Source organism: Camellia sinensis, chromosome 8 (assembly GCF_055761805.1).
Source record: "Camellia sinensis isolate YWXY chromosome 8, ASM5576180v1, whole genome shotgun sequence".
In the NCBI taxonomy this organism is placed as follows: domain Eukaryota; kingdom Viridiplantae; phylum Streptophyta; class Magnoliopsida; order Ericales; family Theaceae; genus Camellia; species Camellia sinensis.
In genome coordinates this window covers 115,780,359-115,800,546 of record NC_138968.1, presented here as the reverse complement: position 1 = coordinate 115,800,546, position 20,188 = coordinate 115,780,359, and the positions used below count along the sequence as shown (strand labels likewise).

Genomic DNA, 20,188 nt, shown 5'->3' with positions numbered 1-20,188 from the left:
GGAAACAAGAAAAAACTTCACTCTTAGTTCGAAGCAAGTAAATCCAAGTCACACGGGAAAAATAATCAATAAAAGTAACAAACTATCGATACCCAGAAGTAGAAACCACAGGGGAAGGGCCCCACACATCGGTATGAATAAGCATAAAAGGAAAAGTACTTCTTTTATTAATTGAAAGGGTAACAAATACGTTTATGCTTTGCAAGGTCACAAGCATCACAACAAAAAATACTCCTAGGACAATCATGAACTAAAGAATGAAAAAGTTTCTCTAAAACATTAAAGAAAGGATGACCCAAACGGCGATGCCACTGATGAAGGAGAGAAAAAGAAGTGCCAATAGTGCACTTGAGAGCTTGAGATGGGACGACAGGAGGAACGGCATCCAGAAAGTACAGCCCACCTTGTGCTCTACCATTGCCAATCGTTTTCCCCGTAGCCAGGTCCTGAAAGACATAATGAGTAGGAAAAAATGTCACTGAGCAATTTAGAGAAGTAGTAAGACTACTAATAGAAAGCAGGTATAACGCCCTCAAAATAATACGTAAAACCCATCATTTAAGACATGCAAGGATATAAGGAAATAACCATCTTTCCATTAATCAGAGTAGTTCTTACAAAAGTATTACATGTTAACAACAAAAGCAAATGCCCTACGGGCTTACAGCTTTCCAAATTAACACTTGGTTACAAAAAAGAAGAGTACTAACTCAATACATATTAAGCCCTTGGCTTGAATTTACATGTAATACATCAAAAGAAAGCAAACAACAAAAGCAGTTTGTCTGCCTCTAGCCTCCCAAGCTATGTCCTTGGAGGTGGCATGCTACTTGTACCTGAAAATGATGTCCCATATAGGGTGAGCGACAGCCCAGTAGAAATACACTAAACCAGCAATGAACAATGACTAAAAGATTAGCAGTTGATAGATGGTCAACACCGGTACACTCACTTATATCACATTCCAGTTTCATGACATTTAAGTCCATGTTACATTTCATTTCTCATTTCTTTTTCAACCTTGAGTTTGAAAACGAGGCTCAAAACTTAGCCAAATAACTTATTGAGAATAAGACTCATCTTAAAAACACTTTCGACATTCATGATGGATACACATTTTGATGCTGTATCAATAACACATAAACCACTTCCATACTATACGAACGATATACATTTTGGTGCTGTATCAACATAACATAGAAACACTTCTATACTTCACAATTGATAACGATAGACATTTTAGTGCTAAATCAAATCAATTTAAACACTTCCATAATCAACACTTGATACACATGGTAGTGCTGTATCAATGTCACACACAATCCGGCTTAGAGGTCCATCCCCTATCTTCCCTAAACCGTGGAGTATATCCCCGATCTCCTCTCCCACACACAATGTATATAAACATAGGTCATATACATAAACAATCAATGCATAAAGTCGATGTATTATTCCAACCGCTATATTCGATAGCATACTCAATCGATTAGTTTTAGTTTGCCTAATCATCATGCATTGTCTACAACAATCAAGGCTATCCTCCACCGATAGCCCAAAGCAGTTATTTCTAAACAGAAAATAAATGCACCAAATGGATATATTATCAACATTCAACCTGGGTGAGCGATTTAGTGAATCTAACTACACCTGTTAATCCCATAATCCTTTCAATTTGAATATTCTCAATTCAATTCCTCATTTCCCAAAATTAATTATACAAATTAATTTATCCAACTAATTAGGGCATTTTCCCATAATTAACATAACAACCCCAAGGTTTCACTTTCATCCATAGTTCATCATCTATATTGTCTCTCTATGCTAAACACGCATATAGGTTTAATTATAAATAAAACCCCATCTTTTGTAAAATTACACAAAGACCCAAACTTTCTCAAAATTACCCAACAACCCCCAACATATCAGAATGCTAAAATTCAAAGACAAAGCTCATAAAGAGGAGTAGGATATCCCTACCTCGAAGTTAGGGCTCAAACGGGAAAGTTGAAGAAAACCAAGATGCTCCAAACTCCAAGATCCACGAATCAAAACGAAGCCCTCGACGATCAACACACTTTTTACAAAGGCCGGAGGATAGGGAGACACTCTAACTAGATCAAACCCTAGAGAGAAGGGAGATCCTAGAGAGAGAAGCTCTCAAAAAGTGTTTCGAGAAAGTAAGAGAGAGACAGAGAATGTAAAAAGTGATTTTAAAAAGCCCAACTGCCAACTGATATATGACACTCCCGCTGGAGCGGATAACAGGACGCTCGAGCGTCAAGAACAGAAAACTGAGCCCGCTCGAGCGCAAGAATTCCCGCTCGAGCACCAAGACACAAAGACAGAGCACACCCGCTCGAGCGCGAAAGACCAGTTCGCTCGAGCGTAGATTTTCATTTCCCAGAACTTTCACCAACGAGGCACTACCCGCTCGAGCGCCAACAAGCCCGCTCGAGCGCAAGAAACCCGCTCGAGCGTAGAAAACACACATGCAGAAGTTTTGTAGGGACTCGAAATGCTGGAAGGGTATAAACCCCACTCGAGCGCAAAATGACCCGCTCGAGCGGACCACTCAAAAACTGGGCAACAACAATGGGAGCCAAAGCTCTACCAACCTGTAACAAGCAGGCCCAACACATTCTAAAACTCAAACAAATGGATTTAAAGGACGACAACAAGATAGATACAACTACCAACTCCACGGAACTGAGTCCGGAATACAACTAAACAGTAAAGGGACAACCGGGATCGCTATAGCAAGTTAGTGGAAAAAGTGGGAACATGAAGCACAGATGAAAGAGAAAGCAAAGATGAACAATGAAGCAAACCCTTGCCAGAGACAGAGGATAAAGTGCCATCAGCCACTTGAACCTTGTCTCGGCTGGAACAAGGAGAATAAGAATAGAAAAGACTAGAGGCACCTATCATGTGATCGGTGGCACCAGAATCAATAATCCAAGAAGGCGATGATAAGGTACTAAGAGCACTAGCAGGAATACCTGTGTTGGCAAAATTGGAAGAAGCGGAAGTAGAAGAAACTGTGGTAGAAGGAGAGTCAAGTCGAGCCATCAAACGTCTGAGAGTGTGTAACTCATCCTGGGAAAGAGTGCTAGGCTCAGAAGAAGGACTCACAGCAATCTCGGACACATGTGCTTGGGGTCGATCTGTACTACCACGACCTCGACCCCGAGTAGGGCGACCATTCAGTTTCCAACAATGCTGTCGATCATGTTTGTCTTTCCCACAATAATCACACTTCAAGCGATCTCGATCAACCAGTGTACCTTGACTCCCAGACTAAATCGGACTAGGCCGAGGAGCCCGAGTAGGAGGAGAAACAGCTAAAGTAGAACGATCCTGAATAGAGGAATGCACCATAGCACTACGGCGACTCTCCTCTTGCTGGACAAGGGCATAAGCCTCGCGTAGGATGGGAAAAGGTGAATGACCCAACGCTTGGACGCGAATCTGATCATACTCCAAGTTCAAGCCAGCAAGGAAGTCATACACACGCTCTTTCTCAACGGTTTATTGAAACAACGTGGCATCCCGAGATCAAACAGCCTGGAAGCTTTGGTAATAGTCTAGTCCTGCCACAAACTACTCAACTCAGCATAGTAGACTGCGAGTGATCTATTTTTATGATCTAAGCTCTGAAGCTTCTTCCTCAACTCATACGCCTGTGCATCATTACCTTGTTGGGAGTACATTTGGGCTGCAGCTGTCCAAATCTTATGAGCAGTATCTAATAAAAGGAAACTCCGACTGATAGTGGGCTGCATAGAGTTGATTAGCCAAGTCATTACGAGAGCATTTTCAGAAATCCATTGAGTATGGAGTGAGTCATCACCATCCGGTAGGAGAAGAGAACCAGCAATGTAGCCAGTCAAACGGCGAGCAACAATAGCAAGACCACAGGAGCGTGACCAAATCAAATAGTTGGACCCATCCAATTTAACGGGACTAATTTGAAGAGAGGGATTGTTGGTAAGAGTCATAACACAACGGAGGCCACCCTCATCACTAATTGTATCCTTAGTCTCACCCTCAGCCATTGAAGATTAAATGCCCACAATAGGAAAAAAGCAAATTCCAGCCCAAAACAGTAAAAACCAACAGAGGCGAATCCAGCCCAAAACAAAAAAAAAACCAACAAAGGCGAATACACAAACTCAACTTAGGGACAAAAGTTACCTCTAGAGACAAAAACAGAGCTAAAACAGGGGCTAGAGAGGCCAAAACCAGTCAAAAACTGAGAGAAAACGTGCTGAAACTGAGGAAAATTGACAAAAATAGAGTGAAACCTTGCCAAATCATCAAAACCAGTCCTACCAACCCTAGAACAGTCCCAGTTGGCTCCCAAGGTAGAGGGAGGAAAGGAAAAAATAGCCAAAAACAAGCCCCAGCAGGGACTTCCAAAAAAATCAATGGGTTTTTCCAAAAATCAACAAAAATTGGAAAAATACTAAAAAACTCATCAAAAAATTAAAATAAAAATCTAGGGTGAAAACCCATCAAATTTCGACCATAAAGGAATTTTTTTTTTTTTTTTGGATTTTTTTTTCTTGATATTTTTTTTTTTGTACAAGGAAGAACGAAAGAAACAAGAAAAAGAAAAGAATCTTCAAGGAGGAAGATGAGGCTCTGATACCATGTTAGATGTGCATAAAAGAAAGAAAAGAAAGAGAGGAAGAAAAGAGAGAGCGGCTGCTGTATATTATTCACACACCTAAACATATTAGGGTTTACACATACTTATAATAAAAGACTAAATGAGCAAAAGACATAACTACCCTTATACACTAATACTTAAACAAAAATTTCATATTTAAAGGGAAATACGCAATTAGCATAAGCAAATGGCCCAAATACATCATGTAAAAAGTCAAAGTTGAACAGCTTAATACTTCTTTTCAAAGTTAAAACCCCAAGACTTACCAAATTAGGAGCTCAAATATAACTAAACTTAGCAGCATGTATAACCGGTGGACATATAGCCAATTACACAACAATGCAAATAGTATAAGCTGTATATTTGTACAATAAATAAAGAGGTGGAGGGAAGTTCCGGAATCGGTATCTCTATTGTCAAGACTCGAAAATGTTTCTTTGTCTCCAAATTTGGAGGATAGGTAGGTTTGGAATAGTCATTCGTCGGGTTCTTTTACTTGTAAATCTTTTCTTGACAAAATCATTGATAATTCTCATGTAATTCGATTTCTGTTTCATAAAAAGATTTGGAAGCCATGTGCTCTCCTCTTAAGGTGAAAGTGTTCATGTGGATCTTGGTTCATGGGGGCACTTTGACAAATGATTCATTGCAAAAGAGGAGACCTTCACGGTATCTTAATCCTCAATGGTGCATTATGTGTTGTAAAAGTGGAGAATCCCTGGATCATCTATTTTTGCACTGCTCAGTGGTTGGGCGTTTGTGGCATAGGGTGTTTGGATTGGGTGATGTGATGTGAGTGGCCCCAAAAGGAAGTGCTCAAATGCTATTATTTGATTTTCAAGTTTTTGGAAGGTCGAAGAGAGCTAAAGTGTTTTGGAGTTGTGTTGTCTTTGCAATTTTCTGGGTCATTTGGTTGGAAAGAAATGTGCGTGTCTTTGAAGGAGTTGCTCGGGATATAAATTATTTATGGGATAGAGTGAGATACTTGGCGTCTTTTTGGGCCTCGATGAGTCCAGTGTTCCGAGGGATTCCACTTTTTATGCTTGCTACAGATTGGGAGTCAGTTTGTATTGTGTAGAAGTAACTGTTTATCTTTTTGTATTTTGATTTGTTTCTTTTTGGTTTTTTCTTCGCTGTGTCATCTTTCTTGAAGAGGATGCCTTATCCTCACTTCTTTTTGGTGTTCCTGATCAATAAATAAATAAATAAAGAGGTGGAAAAGCATCAACTTTCATTCTTGCTTAAGCATAGTTGAATAAGGATTCATACACCACTATTCAGCTAGGCATAATTTAACATATCAACATGCTCCCTAAAGAAACAGCGCTCAAATGTTCATGCCTAACAAATATAAAACTAAGGAAACGGAAAGCATGAAAAGAGTCAAACTGGGGTTTTGCATTATCACAGACAAAGGTACGATTTTCTGCAATAGAGGATTTACTACCTGAGACAGAAATGCTACCTGGCTGATTGCATCCATGGCAACCTTCCTGAATCCTTCCACAGACGCAAACCATTGCTCGGTTGCCCTAAAAATTGTAGGCTTCTTTGTGCGCCACCAATCATATGGATACTTGTGTCCTGCAAGATAGGAAATATATGATGTCTTGTAAAGTAACATGCTATCTCATCCTACTTTATAACATCAAGAGAGAACAATAGAAAATTTCCAAAATTTGCAGTAAATGAGAGAAGACAACTTATTGTATAATTCTACCATGATAATCGACATGTGCTCATCCAAGTATTCAACGACAGCACAATTACCACCCCCAAGTACATCAAGCCCACTAAACTTTCCATCATCATCCACAAGGGAGTGTATGGGCAGACCATACTTCAAGCTAGTTACATAATCTTCCTAACCATGACCAGGAGCTGTATGGACCAACCAAGTTCCAAACTCTGTTGTAATGTAGTCTCCCCCAATGATAACTGGGCATTCTTTGCTATCTATTGGATGAATATACCTGAAGCCACATTTAAAATCCACATGTTAGATAGCATGATGCCAACAATTCACTACCCTGGAACTCTAAAGATCTGTGGTTTTGGAGGTAAATTTGGACATGAAAAATCACAAAAACAAAGGACAATGATGGAATCATATTTGCATGGAATAACTCTTAAAGGACATAATACAGTTCAAAATTTCTATTTCCAAACATAACCTGCAGTGTTTGAGATCTAAACCCATTAGTATTTTCTTTACTACAAGCTTTGTGCCCCATTTTGCTTCTAATGTTGACAAAAGGTCTGATGCTATGATGATGAAGGGCTTGTTCTGCTCCTTCAGAACATTGCCAAGCCTCTTCTTTCTATCTCCAGGAGACGTAGAAGCATCTCCCAAGAGTGCATGCACCTCAACAACAGCATATTGAAGCTTCGAATTCACCGCAACAGCTGAGCATGAAAAAGGAATATTATATTACATATTTATCTAAATGTATACAAGGAAAAGAGTGTCATAGAGATTCGTATGCATGTCACACTGCAAGCAAAATGTACAACATTGCTATCTGAAGTAAACAGACATAGTTTAGAGGACTAACAGTTGGTGCAGTTTCTGCAATAAGCCATATTTCTCCTACAGTAGTAGTGCATACTATAAAGAAAGAAACTGAACAACAAAGATAAAGTCCATAATGGTGTTATGGCCCTAGGCAAGTGATCATCGGAGAGTTTACACTCTGCACCATACCTTATGACATCATTATTTCTCACTAAGGCAGGACTCAATTTTCTCAAAACCATGGCTTAATGACAATAGTTATATGGATGAAATATATGCATAAGAAGCCATGGAAAATTTGGTTAGTTTTCTTGAGTTTCAACAACATTGATGTGAATACATAGTCCTCATATATAGGATGAAAAATAGTACAGTTGACTTGTTTAATCAAAACTAGTCAGAGGAGCTCAACCACTTTTCCATCTCAAATACTCTTCAAATGGTAAATGCTACTACTAAAGTGGATAGCTATAAAAGATAATATCAACAGGTGCAATTCAACAAATTTTAAGGAAAATTGCATTAATGAATAAATGAACATTTTGAGGCTGTTCCTAGCCCAAAAGAAGATGTAAACACTCATGCTTTAAACAATGCCCACATACCATGTACACAAGCGCTGAATATCAACAATATATAACCTCTTATTGTCATTGCATTACCTATTATCATTAACTAAAAAAAAAAGTAAGGAATACCAAGGGCGGATTTTCTAAGATGAGGTGGGATTTATAATATATAAAAAAAAATCAAAAACAAAAAGAAAGAAAGAAAAACGAGGAAAAAAAAAAAACAGCATGGGTAATCCTCAAAGTTCAAGAAGAATTATAGAACCCTACTCAGCTATAGTGAATAAACAAATTGGCAATAAATGCAAATCACAACAACGATATGATCAAATAGATATAATGAGTCTTTTCAACAGTAAAACAAGAAGATTTTAAGTTGCATATTTTTCTAGGCCTTCCATGGAAAAAAATTATAAACTAAAACTACAAGACCCTCAGTATTATTTCATCATGAGACATTTAGTTTTTTTTTCCCCCTCAGCCCATCAAATCAGGCAGATTCTCTTCTCTCTTTTTTTCCATGATAATCTGGAAGATAATATTTTCCAAATCACTCATTGTTCTGGGTTCTTCACCCTCTGCAAGTAACATTAATTCCACCAAGGACAGCTATTTTTTCAGGAGATCAAAATGCATGCTCAAAACCATGATGATGAATGACTGCTGAAAGCAAGTTTCAAGAAACAAAAGCAATTGTCTTGCCCAATCCTGAACTAGATTTTTTTTTTTTTTTTTTGAAATCTAGCACATTCAAACCCACTTTGAACAAAAGCTCAATTACGGAAAAATTGCAATATGTAACTAGGAAATAGGCGACATGAAGCCTGGATTTTAAACAGTTGCTTTAGTTTTAAACTTAAAACATTGAATGATATCAAACTTTGATACAGATCTAGTTATAAAAGCAAACAACAATGATGAATCGCAAACAACAAATACAAGCACTGAAATTATTGAGTAAATAAATTAATAATCCTTATTATAAAAATTAAAGTAAAATAAAACACTTACCAGCATTGGCTGGAATAGTCCAAGGAGTAATAGTCCAAATGGCCAAGGACAAATTGGGCAAACATTCCCCCAATAAACTACCTAAAGTTGGAGGTGCGCTGACTAATCTGAAAGTGGCATTGGCATATATCCTCTTTCAAACATGCCCCTTAGGATACTGAAATTTTACAATTGAAGGCATAGCATGTCAAATAAGTGAAGGTATATTGATAGTTACGTGATCAGATTGCAGATTTTTTTATAATATTTCTCAAAAAAAAACTTCGTTTATTTTTTTTATGATAAATATAATTCGATCGTATGTTATCGATATTCGATTAAAAATAATTTTTGACCTACTTAAAGTACTCGACGAACTCTACAAAATGACGGTTTGAATCATAAAAATAAATGGGTTTGTTTGAGAAATGGATTGGCTTTTTAGCTTTTAAAATTTTTTAGCCTAGGATTAAAAATCCTTGTTTGAAAAGGACTTTTTGATTTTTTTGACTTTTTGTAAGAAAAAGAATGTAATGATTATGGATTAGATGTGATATTTTGTCTTAGACTAAAAAGCTTATTTCGTCTTTTTATGACTAAAATAGGCCCATATCCAACCCTACCCAACCCAACCCTTCTTCCTAAACGAAGTCCGAAGCCAATAAGCATCAAATTAACACACAACAATTGTTGTTATGTCATTAACACAACAGCAACCCCTCATCAAATTAAGACACAATAATCGAGCTTTATTGGGGTTGTTGTTGTCGTCATCGTTGTTGTGCCTCCATCATCATCATCGTATCGTCGTGATTGTTTCGATCAGGTGGAAATGAGAAAGAATAACAACAGACTTCAACACCAAACTCCACTCCTATCTGAGAGAGAGAGACGTCATTGAATTGAATTGACATAGCCGCCATGAGTCGCAATTGGCTGCGTCTAAGACATTTTCAGCGGTCTATCATTTGGTGAGTAATTTTTTAATTTTTTGACTAAAATATAAGGTAAAAAAAAAAAGAGCTTGGACCGTCTTCTGTTTAGATTTGTGATAGTCCGGTCTAGTTCGGCCCATTGGGCCAACTTTTGGGCCCTTTTTCGATAATCCGAACCATTCACATTTAGGGTTTGGTGAGTACATTATCCCTGTAAAAAATCACATCAATCGGATAACGGATACTATGTATTCTGATTACTTTTGTCTAAAAAAATAAGATGGTCAGAAAATTAACGGTTCAAAAAAAATGATCCGAATACATAGTACCCGTTATCCGATCAATGTGATTTTTTACAAGGATAATGTACCCAATAAATTCTAAAATGTGAACCGTTCGGATTAGTGAAAATGGGTCCAAAATAGGCTCAATGGGCCGGATTGGACCCTCCGGTCCAAATGGTTGACTGGAGGTAAGCCACTGCCTAAAAAAAAAAATTAGTATATTTATAATGACTTTTTAATTTTTTATAAAAAAAATTATACAAAAAGTAAAGAGAAAAGAAAATGTTTGACTTTTTTTATATAAGTTATAGAATTTTTAATTTTTTTAATAATTTTTTTTAACTTTTAAATTAAAACTATTACATGTCAAACGAGAGCTTACTCGTAAGCTTAGAGTGGTCGGTGAATCCAATAAGATTGGACTGGAGATATTTTTGGTGAATCCTAAAATATTTATTTTATTTTAATATTTTTTTAAAATATTAATTATAGATGAAATAGATAAATAAGTCTAATAAATAGAAGAGATTTTTATTGATAAATCCCATTTAGAAGTGCTTTAATCCAAGAAGTCCATGAAAGAATTTTTTAACTCATTTAGTCCCATCTATGTATAGTTTTATTCCATAAAGTCTTTTTCTTGATTTGCACTATTTTCTTGGACACTTATGCCCTCATATTTAATTTTGATACCCTTATAAATATTTTTTGAACAGTTAGCAATTTTATGATGTGAATATTCATATTTTAAAATTCACATTGGTAGGAATGTAAAATTGGCCTGTGGGCGGCCCGAAACCCGCCTGCGAGCCGGGGTGGGCCCGGTCCGTTGACAATGTGAATATTCACATTGACATGTTAACATTCACATTAATAGGAGTGTAAAATTGGCCCGCGTCCCATGGCGGCGCGAAACCCGCCCGCGGCCCGGCTCGTTGACAATGTGAATATTCACATTGTCATGTTAACATTCGCATTGATAAGAGTATAAAATTGGCCCGGGGCCCATGGGCGGCCAAAAGCCCGCCCGCGGCCCGGGGTAGACCCGGCTTGGCCTGGCCCGTTGACAATGTGAATATTCACATTGACATGTTAACACTCACATTGATAGGAGTGTAAAATTAGGCCGCGCCCCGTGGCTGCCTGAAACCCGCCCACGATCCGTGGGCGGCCCGGCCCGTTGACAATGTGAATATTCACATTGACATGTTAACATTCACATTGATAGGAGTGTAAAATTAGCCCGCGCCCCATGGCTGCCAGAAACCCGCCCATGGCCCGTGGGTGGCCCGGCCTGTTAACAATGTGAATATTCACATTAACATGTTAACATTCACATTAATAAGAGTATAAAATTGGCTAGCGGCCCAGGGCTGGCCCGACCCGGCCCGTTGACAATGCGAATATTCACATTGACATGTTAACATTCACATTGACATGTTAACATTCACATTGATAAGAGTGTAAAATTGGCCCGCCGCCCGTGGGCGGCCTGAAGCCCAATCGCAGCCCGATGCGGGCTTGGCCCAACCCGTGACATTGTGAATATTCACATTGACATGAGTGTAAAATTTGCCCGCTGCCCGAAGCTTGCCCGCAGCCCGGGGTAGGCCCGGCCCAGCCCGTTGGCAATGTAAATATTCACATTGACATGTTAACATGTACATTGATAGAAATGTACAATTTGCCCGCGGCCCGTGGGCTGCCCGAAGCCTGTCCACAGCCCGGGGCAGGCTCGTTTGGGTCCGAGCCAGTGGGTCGAGCCTCGGGTTGGGCCGATGGGCTTGGGCCTAGCCTCAGGCTTGGGTCGGGCTTGGGCGGGCCTGGCCATTTTTTTTTAATTCACTTTAATTTTTTTTACAAAAATTTTATTATTTTCCACAAAAAAGACACTAGGCCTCGGCACGGTCCGAGCCTCGGACCGAGCCTTGAATGGGCCTTAACCGGGTCGATGGGCCGGGCCGGAATTCAAAGTGATGGCCCAGGCCCTAGCCTAGGGTCTCGGACTAGCTCGAGCCTAGGCCGGGCCGTGGGCAAGCTTCGGGCAGCGGGCAAATTTTACACTCCTATCAATGTTAATGTTAACATGTCAATGTGAATATTCACAATGTCACGGGTCGGGCCAAGCCCGCCTCGGGTTGCGGTCGAGCTTCGGGCCGCCCACGGGCTGCGGGCCAATTTTATACTCTTATCAATGTGAATGTTAACATGTCAATGTAAATATTCACATTATCAACGGGCCGGGTCAGGCCCGCCCTGGGCCGCTGGCTAATTTTACGCTCATATCAATGTGAATGTTAACACGTCAATGTGAATATTCACATTGTTAACAGGCCAGGCCGGGCCGGGCCCCCCCCGGGTCGCCTACGGGCCGTTGGCAAGTTTAGGGCAGCCACGAGGTGCGGGCTAATTTTGCACTCCTATCAATGTGAATGTTAACATATCAATGTGAATATTCACATTGTCAACGGGCCGGGCCGGGCCTGCCCTAGGCCGCGGGTGGGCTTTTGGCCGCCCATGGGCTACGGGCCACGGGCCAATTTTATACTCTTATCAATGTGAATGTTAACATGTCAATGTGAATATTCACATTGTCAACGGGCCGGACCGGACCGGGCCGCGGGCGGATTTCGCGCCGCCACGGGACGCGGGCCAATTTTACACTCCTATTAATGTGAATGTTAACATGTCAATGTGAATATTCACATTGTGAACGGGTCGGGTCCACCCCGGCCCGACTCGAATTTTTCGGGCACCCACGAGGATCGACATGGGCCGGGTCCCTACACATTGACGATATGAACATTCATATTGACGGTGTGAACATTCACATTAGGGGTATTTTGGTAATTATGTCACCCATAGGACTTATTGAAACATAAGAAAATAATGTGAACTAAATGGAACATAAGTAGATGAAAAGGGTATTTTGGTCTTCTTATCTCAAATAGGACCTAATGGAATAGTCAAAAAGAATATGAATTGGATGGAATAAAACTCTTAGAAAGTGGATTTATCAAAAAAGCTCCCTAAATAAAATTGGCCCGTACATATTCTTCGTTTTTACTTGTTGGCTGACTTGTTAAAAAAAAAAAAAACATTTAAGCTTCGTGAAAAAGCGAATCCAATCCAATGCCGACTCTTAAATTAGTTTTAAATTTATTTTTTTAGAACAAACAGAAAACATAATTTGAAAATTTCAACTAGGATATTTGATTGTTAGTAATTTTTGATAGTTAGATTTATTTATTTATTTATATTTATTTTAAAGGAAGAGTTAATATCCCTACTTGTGGAAATATTGGGATGCTTTTTATATATTTGGCTATGTAATGAATATTAATGTAATACGTTGAATGCTAACCGTTATCCTACCTTTTTATATATTTGGTTATGTAATTAATATTAATGTGATGCGTTCAATGATAACTTTTATCGTACTGTTTTATTTTCATTAGGACATTTGGATAATATATTGTTTGTATTATGTTGTTCTATATCTCCAAAAAAAAAAAACATTTGTGGTGTTCCAAATTCAGTGTTGGGTTTGCTTTAAAGCCAAAAAAATTTCATATTTGGTGCATTCATGGGATTAATTATTCTTAGTAAAGTAAAATAAAATTTAAAAATCTCAACTACAAATTAAAATAAGTTTATGTAATTTTCATTAATATTCTATTTATTTAATTTTTTAAAAATTTTAGTTAAAAAAATTAATAAAATATATAGCTCAGATTTAATATTCTAATATTTAGTAAGCAATTTAAAAGGACAAAATAGTCTTTTGAGCATTTATCTTTCTCCATAATATCCCAAAGAAATATAAGATTAAATAGAATAGTTCAATTCAAACATTTAATCCCATAACTAAACAAACATAGGATACAAATGCAGTTTAATCAAATAATCCAAGGACAATGTATCTTTGAACTAACAGTCCGGTGGATTACAATTATTTTTTATCCAGTCTATTCAAACAAATACACCCTTAGACTATGTTTGTTTGGCCTCTTGGGTGGTGGGATTGAATTAGTAATCCTATAGGCCATGTTTGTTTGGCAGATTAGGTTGGATGGGATTATGAGTACAGTAGTATTGAGTGAGGAGATTAGTAATGTGGTGGTATTAAGTTAGAGATACAGAATAAAGAGTGTTTGTTTGTACGTCACTGGATTAGGAATACTATGGATAGTATTAATATATAAAATTAATATTTTATTAATTTTTAATATTATTATTGTACTTTTTAAGCTCAATAATCTAAAAACACTTAAAATAAATTATTTATTTTTTGTTTTGCTACTTAAGCATCAATCCCATGGGATTGTTTTCCCAGTCCCACGCTCCCAACAGGTGAACTAGTCCGGCCACTGTAGTGGATTGGTGGTCAACCTGGAGTACTAATCCTCCCATGAATTTTCAAACCAAACGTTCCATAGGTGGACCCCACCTCATTCACAAGCCACTCCTACCATTCATGCAGCCAAACAAACGGGCCATAAGTCCCACCAAACCCATGTTTGATTGTACTACATGCTAAAGGATTATGAGTCCTATAAGACTACTAATTTTAGTTGGGGGTAGGATTAGTATACCTATGGAGGGGTAGGATTGTTAATCCAATCCCCTTAGATTGAAGCAAAATGTCTATTTTTCTCTCTATGTATCAAACACAATAAAATCACTTTTTTTATGCAACAAGGACTTTTACTTAATTTTATAAATTTAATTCTATCTAACTAATAATTACAACACTACTCCTATGCCACTGAGTGGAAACCAAAATCTTCCCTTAAGAAAAACTTGGTAATTAAACGCTAGCCGCACATGTTACAATCCCATAGCTAGCAATGACAAAAGTTGGTCCAAAAATTTTCAATTATCTTGGCAATCAAATATATGAAGGTGATTCTAATGAAAAAGCTGATTTGCCATGCAGTTGTCATAAAACGGTTGCTGTGAAGTAAAGTTTAGAATTTTTTTTATAATTCTATAAATCATGGGGTCTAAATTGGAGTTATAATGGATATTTAAGAATCACCCTTCACATGGTCAATAAAAGAAAAGTTGGACACTTGTAAGTGGCAGAACCAGGACTCGGTCATTGGGGGTCAAAAAGAAAACATCAGGACTAATTTAGTTTAGTCAAGTGAGTAGAAGCGAGTTTAAACAGCTTCAATAATTATTAAAACTAGTAATAGTTTAGTCGGATGAGTTAGTGAGTTTAAACAGCTAAAATAATTATTAAAACTAGTAAATCAATATTAGAGATTTTATAAGTTTGTAATTAGGCTTGGCTCAATTATATTAATAATAATTAATTAATTAATTACACTTGTCTAAGCTCTATTAATATACATTAATTAATTAGTTAAGTGACTGAGTTGAGCTTGAACAAGGCAATACTCGACTCAGTTCAACTCGTTTGCAACCTAAGGGCCAAGTCTAGAGAAGTTAGATAAACATTGCTATACACATGCACAATAACACAAGGCTTCAGCAAAATTTGTAGGCCAAGATTCCCTGAACCCCCTCCCTCCGCCTTGGTTTTATTTGTTTGTTATGTATCTAGTTATATACGAATGATTATCCAATTTTGATAAACTCAAGATGAGATTTACCATTTTTTTATATTTATATAAAACTTTTCATTTTGTTATATTTATATAGATTGACTTTGATTTGTAAAATTTGCATGCATAAAGAAGGGTTATTTAAGGGGCATCGGAGAGGATGTGCCCATAGTGGTTTTCAAATCATATCATGTTTATAATGACCTCCCAAAAACGAGAAATCTTGTCACGCCCCACTTTTTATTACTCGAAGTCATTACCAAATTCATTAACTTAATTCAATTTCAGGGATGACATGCGGAAATAACTCAGACATTCGATCCGTAGAAGTGATTAACAATACTTTCATTCGTATGCAAAGTAAATATTACATGAACATACTTAATAAATTACCCTTGGGCTTACATCACTTAAGGTACAAGAAGAAGGGTGTAACCCTTTTTACAACAATGGCATTCCGCCAACATAACTGAGGCCCCGTGGCCAGTAAATAAGTATATCCAATCTTGCAGCTCAACCTGCTTAATACCTGAAAAAGATTCAACAACGTGGGATAAACATATAGTCCAGTAGGGATCTCAACATGGCCCTCAACAATAACAACATACAGATAGCTATGATCATGAATGCTCAATCTCATACTAGAATAGTAATGTGACAGTTTATACAAAATATACATAGGTAAGAACTTTTCTTGAAAACAACCATTTCAATCAACGCCATAGGCGATTCATCTTTCCCTTTCTTTTCATTAATCCCTATTCTCAATCTTTCATAACATTAATAATACCTTAGGAAATAAATTCACTAAGCCCATTACTCTCTTTTGTTCTCCAAACATACACAGATGACCCTTCTCAAAATTTATAATTTCTTTTAAAGAAAATCCGTTTCCTTCACACTTTCCAAAAGACAAAGATGACATTTTGGCTTCTTCCCGATACAATCAACTCTATGTATGCACTGTTATAAATAGAGATAACAACTCACCGACATGCGAAAGATAAACCAATGAGGCAACTCGGCCCTCCAAAACCATAATCAACACAATCCATGATATTTCCCAAAACACGGAAACATCAACAACAAAACTTTGCTCTACTAGCTATGTGCATAGTAAGCCAAAGATACATTTCTCACAACAACATGCCAGTTTACCAGGCGCTAGCTGGAAGGGTGTGGTACCTTAGATTCTCAGTGCATTCAGTTCTCCAGGCGCTAGCTGGAAGGTAACGGTACCTCTGATTATCAGCGCAGGGTATAACACCAACAATTGAAATGCAACAGGGCATAACCAACATGTACAACATATATACATAAACCATCCAGATACAGACAATGTGTCAAAGTATATGAACACATAAGTGTGTGGAGTCCATCCCCTATCTTCTCACACACACTGGAGTACAACCCCTCTCTCCTCCCTGACAAGTATACATATATAATGCATCTCAATATTTCATCACATAAGATGTTCAATCAACAAAGGTGTAATGCATACACAACCATTCAACACAACCACGTCATCCTCCACCGATGGCCAAGGACAAAACCTCTAGATGCAAATATTTAGTACATCTATTAAAAACTCAATTACTATGAGACCACAAACCCAACAACAACATTAACATGGTAGTTCAAGATACAATTCCACACATGTGTGTGTTCAACACTCATGAAACAACAATTCAATTTTCATACGTATTTCAAAATACCTTTCCCATTTCACAAAACAAGTTCCGTATTCCTTTTGTTTTCACAAAATCAACTCCGCCCTTTTTGTTGTCACAAAACCAAATTCATTCCTTTGTTTTACAAAACCACTCCCATTGATAATAAAGTCATAACTCACATTAGTCCACTACATTCATTTCAAACCATTCCAAAGCCAAAGTTAATCCCTTAGGCATTAACACCTTCACCCAACCCACATCAACACTAGAGGTTTACAATATAGATTCACTATCCTCCATTTTAATTTATCAATCAATATATGATTTAGGGCTTTTTTCTCTATCAACTACAACATGTTAATTTACACTCCAATTAGCCCAAAACAACCATCAATGACAACATAACCATTTTCCAACACCCAACCCTAGGTTCCTCCTCATGATTTCAAACAAATCCAACACGAATATGATTTTTATGCAATACAAAATTACCACATGTCTATCTATAGACGAAGTATTGAAAAAGAACAAGGAGAATCCATACCTCAAATGGAGAACTCAAATAGGGAAGATGACCCGAAATCAAAGTGCTCCAAATCCCAAATTTCTTGGATCACAACGAAGCCCTCGACGATCAACACACTTCTTACAAAGGCCCAAGGTGAGGAAAACACTCTAGCTAGATCAATCCTAAGAGAGAAGTTAGGTTTTAGAGTGAGGTGCTCTCCAATGGAGGTTTTGAAAAAGTAAGAGAGAGAAAGGAAATCAAAAAGTGATTCAAAAAGCTGAATCTCGGTGTGTTATACAGGTCACCCCCCTCGAGCGTGTAAACCCCCGCTCGAGCCTCACTCACAGACTCCCGCTCGAGCGCCAAAAACCCCGCTCGAGCGGCGGATACAACCATCCAGAAGTTTTGCAGAACAGGCCCCTGCTCGAGCGTCCAACTCCCCGCTCGAGCGTCTCACACAAACTCCCGCTCGAGCGTCAAACCTCACGCTCGAGCGTCCAACACTACAGAGGAAATACTGGGAAGGTGATTTTCCCGCTCGAGCGCCGAAACCCCCGCTCGAGCGGAGAGGTCAAAAACTGGGCAAAGATTCTAGGTTTTAGAACACAACCGACTTATTCCCATCAAGACCAACACAACCCAAAACTCTAAGATAAAGAGTAAGGGATAGAAATGAGGATAAGACCACAACGAATCTACGGAACCGAGTCCGGATTACAGTTAAACAACAACAGGGAATATCGGGATCGCTATAAATCTATTGTGTAAATTGCAAGAAAGTTATGATATTTTGTGATAAAAAATATACTTGTTTGTAGTGTGTGTTATGACACTTTGTGATAAATGTTGTATAGCGACCCCGGTCTTTGCCTATTTGACTATTGTGTCCGGACATAGGTTCCATAGATTTTGTCATTTGTATAATGGTTGTTGTTGTGCCTTATTTTCTCATTTGGAATTATAGGATGTGTTGGGCAGGTTTGTTTCAGGTTGGTTGGGTTTAGAAATCAAGTGTTGCTGTCCAGAATTGTGGATCTTCGCTCGAGCGAGGAGTTTTTCGCTCGAGCGAGCTGTTGTTTTTGGTTCTTCGCTCGAGCTGGGGTTTTGTAGCCCGAGCGAGAGTTTGCGTCTGGTTTGGACCTGTAGCTTTGCATTCTTGGCTCGAGCAAGCTTTTCTTCGCTCGAGTGAGTAAGTTCGTTCTTCGCTCGAGCAATAGTTCCTTCGCTCGAGCGTGTGTCTGGTTACAGACCTGAGGGTTTGAGTTCTTCGCTCGATCGAGTTTTCTTTCGCTCGAGCCAGCTTTTGGGATGTTGGCTCGAGCAAGGCTTCCTTGGCTCGAGCGTAGTTTCTCTGTGTCTGGTCGCTCGAGCGAGACTGTCCAGTTTATATACGCAGCAGCGGGTTTTGATTAGTCTTTTTCATATTCTTTTTGGTTCCAAACCCTAGGTCCGACTTCTCTTTCTCCCTACTCACCTTCTCTCTTAGATTTGATCCACTTAGGGAGTGTTCCTACCCTAGATCCTTCATTAAAAAGTTAGAGTGAGTCGAGGGCTTCCATTTAATCTGAATAGTTGGTGATTTTGGAGCATTTTGGTATTTGAGTATCATCTCTGTCTTCTCCATTTGGGTTGTCTTCTTCGAGGTAGGGATTTCCTACTCCATTTTATAAGTTTTGTTCTAAGTTTTAGTATTTTGATATGTTGGGGGTTACTTTGATAATTTTGGGAAAACCCTAGTTGTTTAAATTAATTAATTTGTGTAATTAATTTAAGGGGATTGGGGAATTTGGTTAAATTCATGAAATTGGGAAATTTATTGCTTAAATGGTGTAGTTGGATAATGTAAATCACTCGCCCATTGAATTGTTGTTATATTTATTTCCAGTCTAGAAATAACTGTTTTGGGCTATCGGTGGAGGATAGTCGTGATTGTTGTAGACAATGCATGTGGATTAGGTATAACTGAAACTAATCACATTGGTTGAGTCATTAATTTTGACAGTTGAATTAATACAGACATTATGTGTATTGATTGTGTGATGTATATGTTATGTGTTTACATACTTTGTGTTGTGTGGGAGGAGATAGGAGATGTACTCCACGGTTTAGGGGAAGATAGGGGATGGACCTCTAAACCGGATTTTGTTTGGGAGGAGATAGGGGATGGACTCCATTAGCATCACTTTTATGTGTGCTTATTTATATTGAAGTGTTTTATTGATACAGCACTAAAATGTGTATCAATCTGGAAGTATGAAGTGTTTGATTTGAGCTTGAGTCTCATTTGTTTGTTGATATTGGAAGAATGTGAATATGATATATATAATTCACTGTTGTAAGTTTGGCCAGGTTTTGAGCCATGTTGATAAAGTTGGAAAGTAAAACGTGTCTTAGGCAATAGTGTCAAGAGACTGTAAAATGAAGTAATTGATTATATTGGTTAACCATCTGTTGAATGCTATTGCTTTA

The 20,188-nt window shown here is 38.2% G+C and overlaps 1 long non-coding RNA gene and 1 pseudogene across 1 annotated transcript; one reads left to right on the top strand and one right to left on the bottom strand.

Moving 5' to 3' along the window:
* LOC145797438 (protein PSK SIMULATOR 2-like) overlaps positions 1-20,188 on the top strand; it is a 185,248-nt pseudogene that overhangs the window by 153,216 nt on the left and 11,844 nt on the right.
* On the bottom strand, positions 6,120-8,926 carry LOC114274503 (uncharacterized). Its single transcript, XR_014338035.1, has 3 exons — positions 8,768-8,926; positions 6,393-7,078; positions 6,120-6,256 (listed from the first exon to the last, which is right to left on the bottom strand). It is a non-coding gene; the product is annotated as an uncharacterized LOC114274503 (long non-coding RNA).